Below are 13378 nucleotides of genomic sequence, written 5' to 3'. Positions count from 1 at the left end.
TCAACCAGACGCTCAAGGGAATGCTCAGGAAGTTTGTGTCAGAGACTGGAAAGGACTGGGACAAATGGCTGCCATTTCTTTTGTTTGCGTACCGTGAGGTCCCCCAGGCCTCAACGGGGTTTTCACCTTTTGAGCTGCTTTATGCCCACCAGGTCAGAGGTCCCTTGGATGTGCTCCGTGAAGCCTGGGAGGGGCCTGGGAAACCAAAGGACATGAACATAGTCTCTTATGTCCTGGAGATGAGAGAGCAGCTCATGAAGTCCACAGCAATCGCCAGAGAGAACCTTCTCCATGCACAGGGGAAACAGAAGGAATGGTACGACCGGTCAGCCAGAAAACGAAGTTTTGAACCCGGTGAGGAAGTCCTGCTACTGTTGCCTACATCAGAGCACAAGCTGTTGGCAAAGTGGAAGGGGCCCTACCAGGTCAAACAGAAGATGGGTCCTGTGACGTACCAGATCCACATGCCTGATCGGCGACAGCCTTTGCAGACTTTCCACATTAACATGCTCAAGAAATGGCATCCTCGTCCTATTCCTTCGCCACCAGCTATACACTCTCTATTCATCAAGGCTGTGAGGGAGGAAGAGGAACTAGTGGAGCAGTACCTACCAGGACCAGAGGGGAAGCCACAGCTGGAGCTGAGCCACCTGGAAGAGGAGCAGAGGAAGGAGCTCCTTCAAATCTTGCCCCTGCACCTGTTCCAGGAAACTCCTGGCCGCACAGAACTCACCCACCACCACATCATCTTAAAGGATCCAAAGCCCCTTCGCCAGCCTGTCTACAGGGTCCCAGAACGCCTGCTTCCAGTGTTGAAGAGGGAGATAGAGGTGATGAGGGAACTGGGGGTTATTGAGCCGTCCTCCAGTGAGTGGAGCAGCCCAATCATCTTGGTTCCCAAGAAGGATGGCACACTGAGGTTCTGTTTGGATTTCAGGAAGGTGAATGGCATCAGTAAATTTGACTTGTATCCCATGCCGAGGATTGATGATCTGGTGGAGAGGATTGGGGGTTCAAGCTACATCAGCACTCTCGACCTGTGTAAGGGCTACTGGCAGGTCCCCCTCAACCCAGAGAGCAGAGAAATCACAGCATTCAGAACACCTTTTGGACATTTTCAATTCACTGTCCTTCCCTTTGGTCTTCATGGTGCCCCTGCTACTTTCCAGCGGTTGATGGACAAGGTCCTGGCAGGCACAGAGTCGTTTGCGGCAGCCTACCTTGATGACATTGTGGTGTTCAGCGACTCCTGGGAAGAACATCTGAGTCAGCTGCAGACAGTATTGCTCAAAATCAAAGAGGCAGGCCTGACCATTCGTACTGACAAGTGCTCTCTGGCCAAGCGAGAGACGCAGTACTTAGGTTTTGTGCTGGGAAAGGGGGTAATCCGACCACAAGTGGGGAAGGTGGAAGCCGTCAAGTTGGCTGAGAGGCCCACTACCAAGACTCAGGTAAAGTCCTTCATGGGCCTGGTTGGCTGGTATAGTCGGTTCATACCCTGTTTTTCAACCATCTCGGCGCCCCTCACAAACCTCACCAGGAAGAACGAGCCCAACAGGGTGAAGTGGACAGAGGAATGTGAGGAGGCCTTCCAGAGCCTGAAGGACTCCCTGTGCAAGGGGCCCCTTCTGAAAAGCCCAGATTTTGAGAGGCATTTCACAGTCCAGACGGATGCATCGGAGGTTGGCATTGGAGCAGTGTTGCTGCAAGGAGAACCAGAAGACCTCCAGCCCATCGCATACATAAGCAGGAAGCTCCTCAAGCATGAAGGCAGATACTCTGTGGTGGAGAAGGAATGTCTTGCCATCAAATGGGCGCTGGACTCCCTGAAGTACTACTTGTTAGGGAGGAAGTTCACCCTGGAGACAGACCATCGTGCACTGACCTGGCTGAAAGACATGAAGGACACCAACTCCAGAATCACTAGGTGGTTCCTCGCACTACAGCCGTTTGACTTTGTAGTCCATTACAGGAAGGGAACGGAAAACTGCACAGCGGACTTCCTTTCTAGGACTCCACAGGGGTCGTCTTCAGAAGGGGGGGGAAATGTCACGGGTTAGACCGTGCCCTGTAAAGGAAGATGCAACGCACACACACTGTAACGCCACCTCCATCATAATATATTAAATCAAGCCGGCTTGGAGGTGTCGGGGTTAAGTGTTACTGTAGCATCAGTACTTCTAAATGTCGGGAGACCCGCCGACAAAGTAATCAATTTCTTAATGGGGGTCATAGTGATACAAAGTAAAAATGTATTATGAATTACACACAGGCATAAGTATTAATATTGAACATTTCCATTTATTGTAAAATGGATGTTCAGTAAATTGTTTGTCACCCTTTCTTCTCTGCTGTAGATGCGCTCCTTGGTTTAGACCTGGACTGCCGAAACCGAACAGGAGCGTACCAATAGCTTATGTAAGGGGGGTTTCCAGAGAAGGTACCAAGTACAGTAGAGTTGGAGGGGTGTTTGGGGGGGTTGATAATAGGCAAGGTAATTTTAATTAGTTTGAATAATTACTTGCCTCAAAATGTTATATTAAATGGTTTATAATTTAATTCTAAATTATGTCCTAATTTTTGGACTGGATATTATTATGCTGTTGTTTGATTGATTATTAATTATTATTTGTTTTACTTAGTAGGATCCAGCTTCATAGAAGAGGAGGCTGGAATACCTGGAGGGGGGTCAGTGGAGAGCAAACCTCTGATGAGAGACAAGCCATATTGTAGAGCCGCAAGGGCCCAACATTTAAAGGGGCATAGCCTAGGCTGTATCTTGATATATATTTTTGTCATTTTGCTTATATATTTCATTATTTTGGATGAACCTGTTTCCTGGATGCCAGGCCTGCACTGTACCTATTTTTGCACTGGATTGTTGGTTTCCACTAAGTGTTAATAAATACACCTGGACTGCTTAACTGGAATTTTTCTCAGTTTTTACGCCTTAGCCACTCGGCCAACCTTACAGGCTCTATGTAAGAATCAGAAATTGCTTGTTAACAGCGACACTTGTGGCTGTTAAGTCAACGAAAGTCAGCATCCTGTTGCTTGCGCTCGTGCTCGCTCTACATAGACATGAACGAGCATCCATCAAAACTAGTGAGGCGACACACGTCGGCTAAAACCACAATATCACTCTATATTTCACCTGCTTGGCAGTAATGTTAGCTGACCAGATGAAGGTCTCTCCACGAATCACTGCTGATCCTAGTGTTAACTTCCTGCTTCAGCCTCTTGACCGCGGTCGGAGGGAACAGGGGAGACACCGGAGTTTTGGTTGGAGACGATAACGTTACTCGCTCCGGAGCCCCGTCACTTCAGGAAACAAGACACTGGAAACCTCTGTTGGTCTGGAGGAGCTGCAGCAGTTATTTCTGCACAAACTTCCACTGTACATTCACTAGATATTCTCAGAGCTAAACTAACTCTTCTGCAGTGTGTAGTGCGCGTGCTTGAAAGTGAGAGTGGAGCGAGAGAGCGAGGTGTGTGAGTGAAGGCAAGCAGGCAGGTAGAGTACAGCAGAGACCAGGGCTACGGTCTCTCCTGTGTCTTCTGACCGCGGTCGGGAGGCTGACGCAGGAAGAGTTGACACTGTTTGCAAGACGGGCTCCGCTAGATATAACTTTGCGGTTTTGGTGCTTCCGTGTAGTTTGTGTTGGAGTCTGAGTCTGAACAGCGTAGCCACACGCGAGCGCGCATGGGACACCGACCCGCAATGATTTATACGTGTACGAAATTACAAACAGTCACTTTAATAACTAAGGAATGCTTTAGAAATGAACTGGAACAGTTGACAGTTACCAACTTGGTTTCTGTGATGACTTTCCCGAGAAACCAAAAAATACATAGATGCCAAGGAATGTAACCACGCTGCTGGACTGTTATAAGAAATGGCTGATGCTGAAAAAGTAAATGAGTGCTGACTCAACTGTTTGACAAAGAAAGTGACTCATCATACACCAATTCAATCATTCAGTTAGTCATTCATCGGGTAATGTGTTTCAGGTTTGTTCATGTGTGCTATATGGTGCCTCAGGACCGTCCTCAGAGGAACTGGAGCTCGGATCTGTCTTGACTTCTGTACAGAGATTAAACAGAGGGGTTCCCGGAGATGATCAGGTTGACATGTGACTGAGCATTCCACTGTTGTTTTTGGTTTCTGCAGGGCGAAGCCAGGTGAAGATGAGTGATAATAAACTCTGGCATATGCCTAAAGGTGCTTTCAAACTTTGACCTGGTTACTGTACTACAGTACATGGCAACATGATCTCATGTCTACTTGTCATATTTTGCTGCTTGGGCAGAAGCCTCCGGCAATTTGCGAAGTATCTTGACGCAGAAGGTTCGTGTGTGGTTAACGTTGTATAACGGTCACGGTTAATGCTGGGAAACGTGGCTAATGTTGTGAAACAGTGGCGTTTTGGTTTAGGTAACAAAACTATTTAGTTATGGTTGGAAAAAACGTCACAGTTCGGCATAAAAATGAGTACGCTTATAATGTAACATAAGCTGCAGACGTAACGTTATGTGATTTAGTGGCATTACGTCCCGTGACATAACGTTGTCAGTAAAAATCACTCAACATTTGGTTTCACACGGGACACAAACGCCGGTCCACTGAGTAAAATCCTGTGTTAGTTTGACCCATCCTTCCCACCCACTCTTAAACCAAGTTCACACTACACCTTTCAAAGTCGTCAGATTGCTGTACTGTTCACACTACACAACATGCTGTCTTGTAATCAGGAGTCTTTAAGTCGTGGTTTTCACACTACATGACTGACCGGAGACAGGAGGTCACACTGCAAGATCTTTCACCGGGAGGAATCCCCGATGAGGTCTCCAAACTACATTTTGTCACGAAAACACACGTGAGAGTACACGGTAAATGACATCATACCTTATACGAGACACATGCTGATGTTGTATTCACAAAATAGCCCGTTTCCTCCGGTTTCTACGTCTTTTTTAACTATTTCTTCCTCTATGTGGAACAACAACTTTGCTCCGTGTTGCAAATGCAACACATTCAGTAAGTTCCTATTGTAATAGGTTTCCCCCTCAACCCGTGTCTCAAGCTCTCAGTGGCTGTAGCTCGTGGCCGGAGTCCCCGACAGGTCCAGATATTTAGCATGCTAGATATCTGCAATGTGTCTGTGAGGCATCGGCTCACGTCGGTGAGCCTCTCGGTTCGCGTCGGTGAGCCTCTCGGCTCGCGTCGGTGAGCCTCTCGGCTCGCGTCTTTGAGCAGTTCCCACATGACGCTTGAGTGCCGATGTGCGAGCGACGAGCCAACAGCGGTTTGCTTCTGATCTGGGGCTTTTGCTACAAAAACTTTCGGGGAGTGGAAAATCAGGGTTAAAGTTGTGTAGTGTGAAGTAGGCATTAGAAGACTCTTAAATACTACGTCCGTTACTCTTAGTGTCTAATAATGATGCAGATGGGTTTACATTGGAATTAGCTGAAAGCCCGGTGTATGTTATACAGATGTTAAAGGATGCCTTGTGCGTCGGTATCAAGTTGGCGAGGGCTACACTGCCCGAGTGTCGGTATTTGACCAAAACCTTGACTAACATCATGAGGGTCATACCCCAACGTTGAGCGTCTCTGCTTAACAACTGAGAAACCACAAACACACACATTACAGTCATTCGCATTCAAAAACACTGGGATTTGCTAATGAACGCGTGCAATCAGTTTCATCTTCTCAGACACACTTTCATTCTGTGGCTGCCCATGTGACACACAAACACACGTCAGAAACCTTTTATAGGCCCACATAATGGCAAAGTGGTCATGCTAATTTTATATCAATTGGAGAGCTCATGCCCTGAAGTTGAAAATAAGTAACCACAGTAACTTAACAAGGGGCCTTGGTCTCATGTTTTACTTTGTGATTGCAGCTTGTCCATGGAAATGGAAACATTTACTGATGTTTTTAAGGTAGTGTTTTCTTTTGTATTTCAATTATCAAGATGGTTACACAACACTGTTCTGTTTTGAGCCAAACAGTTGCTTCATATATGTGGCTCCTCTCCCTGTTTGTTGTTTGGCAAAAAGAGCTCATAGAGCTTTAATTAATTCATGCCTAAGGCACCGGCATACATAGCGGTTCTCTCTCAGATCAAACACCACTAATTGTGGGAATTTGAAAGAAGCACCTCCGTTATCTCCTCGGCCCGTCGATGCCCCAGGCAATTAGTCATAACTGTCAAAGCAAATCTATTATCAAAAAGATTCATTGGCTTCACAGGGAAGCTCTTTGCATTGATAATGGATCCCATCTGAGAATGTTCAATTCATCAAACAGTAGATTACACACACTCAATCACCTGTTCTCTTCTGAATACCTCAGCATATTAAAAAAAAAAAAAAAAAATACAGTAGTTTTCCTCCCATGAATACACTTTAAACTCAACCCACAACCATTCAAGAAAACAGCTGTGATTGAACAGCTGAGTTCATAACGGTATGTTTCGCTTTATGGGCAGATTGCATGCAAAACGTGACAGAAAATTATTTTCCCAGATAGCTGGAAGACCAGGGAAAAACATATAAGACGATGCCAAATTGACAAATTTAACGTTCAATCTAATTTGAATGTGTGCATGTTTCCATATTCCTTACAATACTTACTGGTGTCGTGTGATGAGTGCAGAGGACAGGAAGCTATTTAAAGGGGACATATCATGGCTGCGGTCGAAAAAGCCTTTTTCGCTTAGGAAGGTTCCTAACGGAGTGAAATGACCCAGAAGTGTCTTAAGTAGTAGCCATGATAAAAGCTGTTTGAATTCTCTAAATACTAAGGAAAGGTGCTTCAATGCTTCCTTTCTTATCTCCTTTAGCAGAGGATACACTGGAGCATCCTTTACCAAAGGGAAGGAAATAATAACATCCCACAATTCCTTCCGTGCGGCCGCAACTTTTAAAGCGACGCACCATTCATGAAAACAAACGATATGCTTATCTTGCAATACATTTTCATACAGTCATACACTAATTGGGATTCATGTTGATAAATACCAGTGGACAGTAAAAAACATTTTGTTTCACTTCATTTTTATTTATTTATTTTGAACAAGTAACAAATAATTAAAAAACTAAACAAGAATAACAAATATAATGAACAGTAAAGATATAGCAAACTGTCAATTAACAAATAAATACTACATCCGAAAGGGAGTAGGAAGAAGTATACATTTAGTGGTTCTACACCTTCTCCATAACACATAAAAAACATTATTATTTATCATATAACTTTTTGTGATAGCCTATACTGTAGGTTTTTCCTTCAACCTTGGTAATGAAGTGATATTTTTCACCGGTTGTCCACGTTAGGTCAGATAATCCTTTATTATACGTTGATAAAGTGTTCCAGCAGCAGAAGGACCTGTGGTATCTCTCTTTCACACACCACGGGTGAAGTAGCCTGTCACTGAAGGCGCTATTTAACAACGCACGGGGAGAGCGTGCGCCTTTTGTAGTCCATCTTCAGAACATTGTAGTTTCACCAGAGCAGACCCGCGTCACTAACGTCCGAAGGCTTATTAGAATTCACTACCCCCCCATCTCAGTATCTCCACCCACAGCTTGAGAACTACAAAGGTAGGTTAATTGTCACAAAATTCAGCATGTTAAATCTTGTATCTTGTAATTGCTGTGACCACAGCTGTTTACCCCACCCGAGTTCGAAACATTCAGTGCCCCGCCGCCCCTTTGATGTACCCTTTGTAGGATTCTTGTGTCTTATTGTCTTACCTGTCTTGCTGCAAATGCCAATTGCCCTCCGGGGACAAATTGAAAGTTGAAGTTGAATTGGGCAGGTAGATGTGGTAGGGTAACTTGAAAAGGTGGAGGAGGTAAAGCTGTGTAGCAAACCAGCAGGAGGGACAACCTGCAGGGTGTTAATAATAGAGAGCAGCAGGTCAGCAAAGGGTCGCGGGAGGTTTATTCCAAATGAAGAGCGCATGGTAGGAAAAGGTTCTATAGCGTGATGAGTTGGACAACAAGGAAGCCTGTCTGCTGAGATCTTAAAACATTCAGTATTTTACAACCTAGACCTTATTTTCCCATGTGTTTTGTTTTTAACTGACTAATAGGGACAACAATTCCTGAAATTGGTCCAGAGAGAGAGAGAGAGAGAGAGAGAGAGAGAAGGTTGGATGATGATTGTGAATCAAGAAGTGCGTCAGATTAGCAAGTATGACGTGGGGGCAGTTATGAAGGGGATGAAGAGTGGAAAGGTGGTTGGCCCAGATCACGCACCAGTGGAGGTTTGGAGATGTTTGGGAGGGATGGCAGTGAAGTTTTTAACTAGATTGGAAAGTGAGAGGATGCCTGAAGAGTGGAGAACTGGTACAGATTTTCAAGAGTAAGAGTGATGTGCAGAGCTGTAGCAACTAGAGGTATAAAGTTGATCAGCCACAGAATGAAGTCATGGGAAAGAGTAGTGGAAGTTAGGTTAAAAAGTGAGGTGATGATTAGCCAGCAGCAGTATGGTTTCATGCCAGGGTAAGAGCATTACAGATGTTTGCTTTGAGAATGCTAATGGAGAAGTCTAGAGAAGGATCCGATTACATGAAGGATCGGCTCTGAGTCCTTGCTTGTTTGCAAAGGTGATGGACAAGTTGACAGACGAGATCAGGCAGGGGTCTCCGTGGACTATGATGTTCACGGATGACATTGTAATCTGTAGGGAGAGTAGGGAGCGTGATGAGGAGACCCCGGAGAGGTGGAGGTATGCACTGGACAGAAGAGGAATGAAAGGCAGTGGGAGCAAAAACTTGTGAAAGTGTGTGAATGAGAGGGAGAAGAGAGGAATGGGGAGGATGAAGGAGTACAGGTGCCAAAGATGGATGAGTTAAATACTCGGGGTCAACTGTTCAAAGTAACTGTTGCAAAGGGCAGACGAGGTAAATTAGAGAGTGCAAGCAGGGTGGAGTGAGGAGAGTGTCAGGAGTGATTTGTGACAGAGGACAGAGAGGTACCAGAAAGAGTGAAAGGGAAAGTTTAAAGGATGGTGATGAAGGTACATGTCCACACGGGCGTTTTTTTATCTCGAGGGATCGCTTCTCTTCCCAGCATTGGACGCTTGATGGGATGCCACCAGACACAAGTCACCTAATTGGATGAACACTTTTCCTCGTGGGCTGCTGCTCCCAGCTTTCAAACCAGAACCAACATGGCAGCTCATTTGGAAACTTTCTTCTATTATGTTATGAAAATAGTTCACCAAAATGTGTTTCTGAAAACATTTTAATGCGAGAAATAAGCCATGCACTTGCTGAATCTGTCTTTCTTTTAGATCATATGGATTTTAGATATAGAGCGGCTGTACCTTTATCCAAAAGGTTGGAGATTCGATCCCCGGCTCCTACAGTCTGCATGTCAAAGTGTCGGTGAGCGAGATACTAAAGCTACTACCCGGGCGCTTACAGCAGCCCACTGCTACTAAAATACTTAGGATGGGTTAAAAGCAGAGGTCAAATTTCATGTTTGTACCTGTATGTATATGACGAATAAAGGTTTCTTCTTCTTCAACAACGTTTATTTTAAAAGTTTCTAGGGAGTTTCCATAAGCGGCGAGTTGCGCCGGACTCCCCTGATTTGCATTAAGTAGCCTAAACCTCAACTTTATGCAAATAAGGAGCGGGCGACATGACGGTCCGTCTCTCAAATGGTAAATAGTTGCTTACGTAGACAATGAATGGAAAGCGTGGAAAGGACGGAGCCTGTGGACATGTGGACGGAGCTTTATAGATGTGGTTAGGGAGTACATGCAGGTGGTTAGCGTGACCGAGGAAGATGCAGGGGACAAGAAGAGATGGAAACAGATGATCCCCTGTGGCGACCCCTAACGGAAGCAGCCCAAAGAAGAAGAAGAAGAAGCTGTAGACGGCAGCCACTCACAAGCTGTAATGTATTCCTATTGGGGCAAGTTGGTACCATCGTTTAGGTCCACTAAAAGTGCTTGTTTTTGCCATGACAGGCTCTGATTGTTATTATAAGTGACAACATTATGGAAAGAGTCTCGCTCAATGAGAAGTCTCGCTCTGAAATCTTGTGAGGTGAAATGTTGTCATAAGACAGGCCTATTCAATTTGCGGCCCGTGGGCCGAATCCGGCCCTTTAAAGACCTCAATCTGGCCTTTTAACTCATCAGCGTTACCACTTATGCTATTGACACTGTTACGGATTTAAATAACCTACTAACATTCAATGTTTTAGTGTTTTGATTATTAGAAGATCATCATTTTATTAGTAGGCTAATTAGTCCATTCATTAGTTATGTCTTGTTAAGCACAGAAATACTTATTTTGTTAGAAAGATTTAACCCAGGCTGTTTAAGCAGAGGGAATTTGTTTAGGAGAGTCAAACTGAATGAAAAAAGATGTTAAATGCAATATTGTGTTTATTAAAACAACAACCTACTAAGATAAAAAATGTGTAATGTCATTTTAATTCCTAGCTTTGCAGATCAGACATATAGGAAATGTAAATGCCTGGCCCCTTGGCACTGGCTTATTCTATAAAAGTAATTGAATAGGGCTGCTGTAAAACAGCGGTGGAATAGTGGAATACATCCATGGTGGAAACACGAGTGGCAGCCGGGCAGAGTTTGTTGTGTTGGAGTACAGAAAGAGTAGCTTAGTGTTATCTAAAAGATTTTCAATGTCATGGTTGAATATTTAGATGATTTTGACAATGTGGATGAGGTCTTTGAATTTGATGGCCGCTCATATTTATTTGAACCAGAGTATACAGATATTCAGATTTCACAACAAGACTTCTCCTTAAGCGGGACTTGAACACAACAACAAACTGTCACTTAAAATAACAATCTGAGCCTGTCGGTGGCAGAAACAAGCACATTTAGTAAACATAACATTACATAAACGCTGCTCACTTCCTCTCGCAGCTCATTTTGTGGCTGCCCGTTACGGCGTTCTCCCTCAATACTGGTCCAGTTTCAGAAATTGTTGTCCCCATTAGTCAGTTACACATAAAAACATGGGAAAATAATAATATAATAATTAGTGCATCATGGTTGGTAATGACAAAACAGAAACTGGACCCAGATGCAGACAGTAGTAAATCAGAATGATTTCAGTGATCTATTAAATAAAGCTTACAGTGTCCAAATGAAGCAGTAGTTCCGTCTGGCAGGTAACAGAAAAATCCAAGGACCGGAAACAAGGAAAAAAACAGGAACACAACTCATTCACTGGGAAAACTTGACACTAGGAACAAGGTCTGAAGAGCTTGATCAATGACAAACTGGCACAAGGACGAGGGAGCACAAATACTGAACACAAATGGAAAGCTGGGTGATGATGAGGGACAGGTGACAGCAGGGCTAACGATGGACAGGTGAAAACAATCAGGGCGGGGCAGACAATCGCAGAGGTGGGAAAACACACAAAGGCAGGAAGTGAAGTGACCTGCAACGAAAGAGAAGGTGAGTATCAAAATAAAACAGGAAACATGAATGAAAAGCACAATCCCAGAAAACAAAAACCTCTAAATAACTGATCATAAGTCCAGTCTTTACAAAAAATCGGAGGGAATAAGAGCCGTCTACCCGATCTCATGGAAGGCGTATAAATAACACAATATATTAAGGACATTCTGTGTGTCATGATAACACATTTTAAGCTTTTCGTGTGCCGTACGCCACATCGTTACCTTGAAATGGTGTGCGGTTATGTTTAGGCAAAAAAAAACTGTAAAGGCCGCAGTTAGATTGAGAGGAAAAGTACATAAACTAAGCAAAATGTGTACGTAAACAATGTAACATAAGTACGGAAAATACTTCACAAACATCACTAACGTAACTTCAACATACCTCAACACTTTCGGATACGAACACCGGCCTCCTGGTTGAAAGTCCTGTGTTTGTTGGAACCATCCACCTCCCCTTCCACCCACCATAAGCAGTTTTTCTGACTTTTTTATTCTACGTCACTAGCTTTGAGCATACCATATTCACATATATGCATTTCCATTGCAGTCAGTAGCCTATAGATTACATGGCATACACATGACACGCAAAAAAGAAACAAAGGCGTTGTTATTACACGCTTCCACGTCCAGATCACGTGTTGTTTTGTCAGCTACCTGATGCATTTTCCTGAGAATTACACAATACTCAGCAAAGTTTGCCCAACATAAAATTTAATTTATGTAAGCTCCCATGCATTGTAGCATGCATCCTATAGTTCATTGACTATCCACTGGCCATTTACTGTGACTCTGCTCAAACTACAGAGATTTAGCAGCTGCAGGTGAAACAGGTGAAAGAGTGACGCTACTTGGAACAAAACTCAACAACTGTCAGGATCTAATTACATGCAAGAGAGAGGGAGAGCTTGAGTTGTGTTTGTCTGATGAGTTTGACTTCATCTTTTGACAACAAGGAAGCCTGATTGATGGGATTGATACGTTGTTCCTCATGGGAAATATCTCAAAGCGCACAGATAATTAGCATCGTTGCTTTTGGCCGTTGCCAACATCACTTGTGGTTTTGTCAGCATCAAAAATATATTTCTCTGAAAGTTACGCAACACTGGGCAAGGTTTGTCCAATATAAAGGCTGGCAAGTCACTAAAATGTCATTAAAAGTGCTATATTTTAAATGCAAAGCATGTGTCTTGGCTCCACACAGCTCTCAACATGGCAACGGCTGAGCTGGTGGCTCGCAGCTTACAAACAACAGCAACAGTACTGACAGAGCTAACAGTGTCTACCTGAGGAGGAACCAGAGGGTGGGCTCAAGAGGTGACTCTACTTGGAACAGAACTCAACAATTCTCAGAATCTAACCACGTGCAAGAAAGAGGAGTATATGAGTTGTTAAAGTGATTGGCAGATTACTGTAACAAACTAGTGAAAGATTTATGGTCGTCACCTGTGTAGTGCTGCCAGGTGAATTCTGAAAGAAAGCAAATCAACATGTGATTGTCAAACAGAGTATTGTATTGTTAATTTGTGTGGAGTTTGTTTTCTCTGCGTACTCCGGTTTCCTCCCACAGTCCAAAGACATGCAAGTTAATTGTTGACTCTAAATTGCCCGTAGGTGATACTACATACTACTGACGAATGCAGTATGCAGTATACAATATACAGTACATACTGCATACTGCGTTCCTCAGTAGTATGCAGTATTCAACGGTTAAAGTGATGTATTTAGCAGTATGCTAGACCAGGCTTAAGACCAACCAGGACCAAGCCTTTAAACCAGCTCTTAAAGCACTGGACAAAAAAAAATAACTTTGCACCACTATTGCAATATTATCAAAAACTACAACTTTGATTTTGTTGTTTATGTTATGTTTGTTTACTTTATAAGATACTGCAGGTTTTAACTATTTATT

At 43.8% G+C, this 13378-nt stretch overlaps 1 long non-coding RNA gene across 1 annotated transcript; it reads right to left on the bottom strand.

The window, feature by feature from the left end:
- Positions 1 to 7008: 7008 nt before the first annotated feature.
- Positions 7009 to 12717, bottom strand: LOC141767115 (uncharacterized). Its single transcript, XR_012593777.1, has 4 exons — positions 11852 to 12717; positions 11139 to 11447; positions 7765 to 7900; positions 7009 to 7603 (listed from the first exon to the last, which is right to left on the bottom strand). It is a non-coding gene; the product is annotated as an uncharacterized LOC141767115 (long non-coding RNA).
- Between the last annotated feature and the right edge of the window lie 661 nt (positions 12718 to 13378).

Source organism: Sebastes fasciatus, chromosome 4, assembly GCF_043250625.1.
Source record: "Sebastes fasciatus isolate fSebFas1 chromosome 4, fSebFas1.pri, whole genome shotgun sequence".
NCBI classification, from domain to species: Eukaryota; Metazoa; Chordata; class Actinopteri; order Perciformes; family Sebastidae; genus Sebastes; species Sebastes fasciatus.
This window is presented reverse-complemented; position numbering and strand designations above follow the sequence as displayed.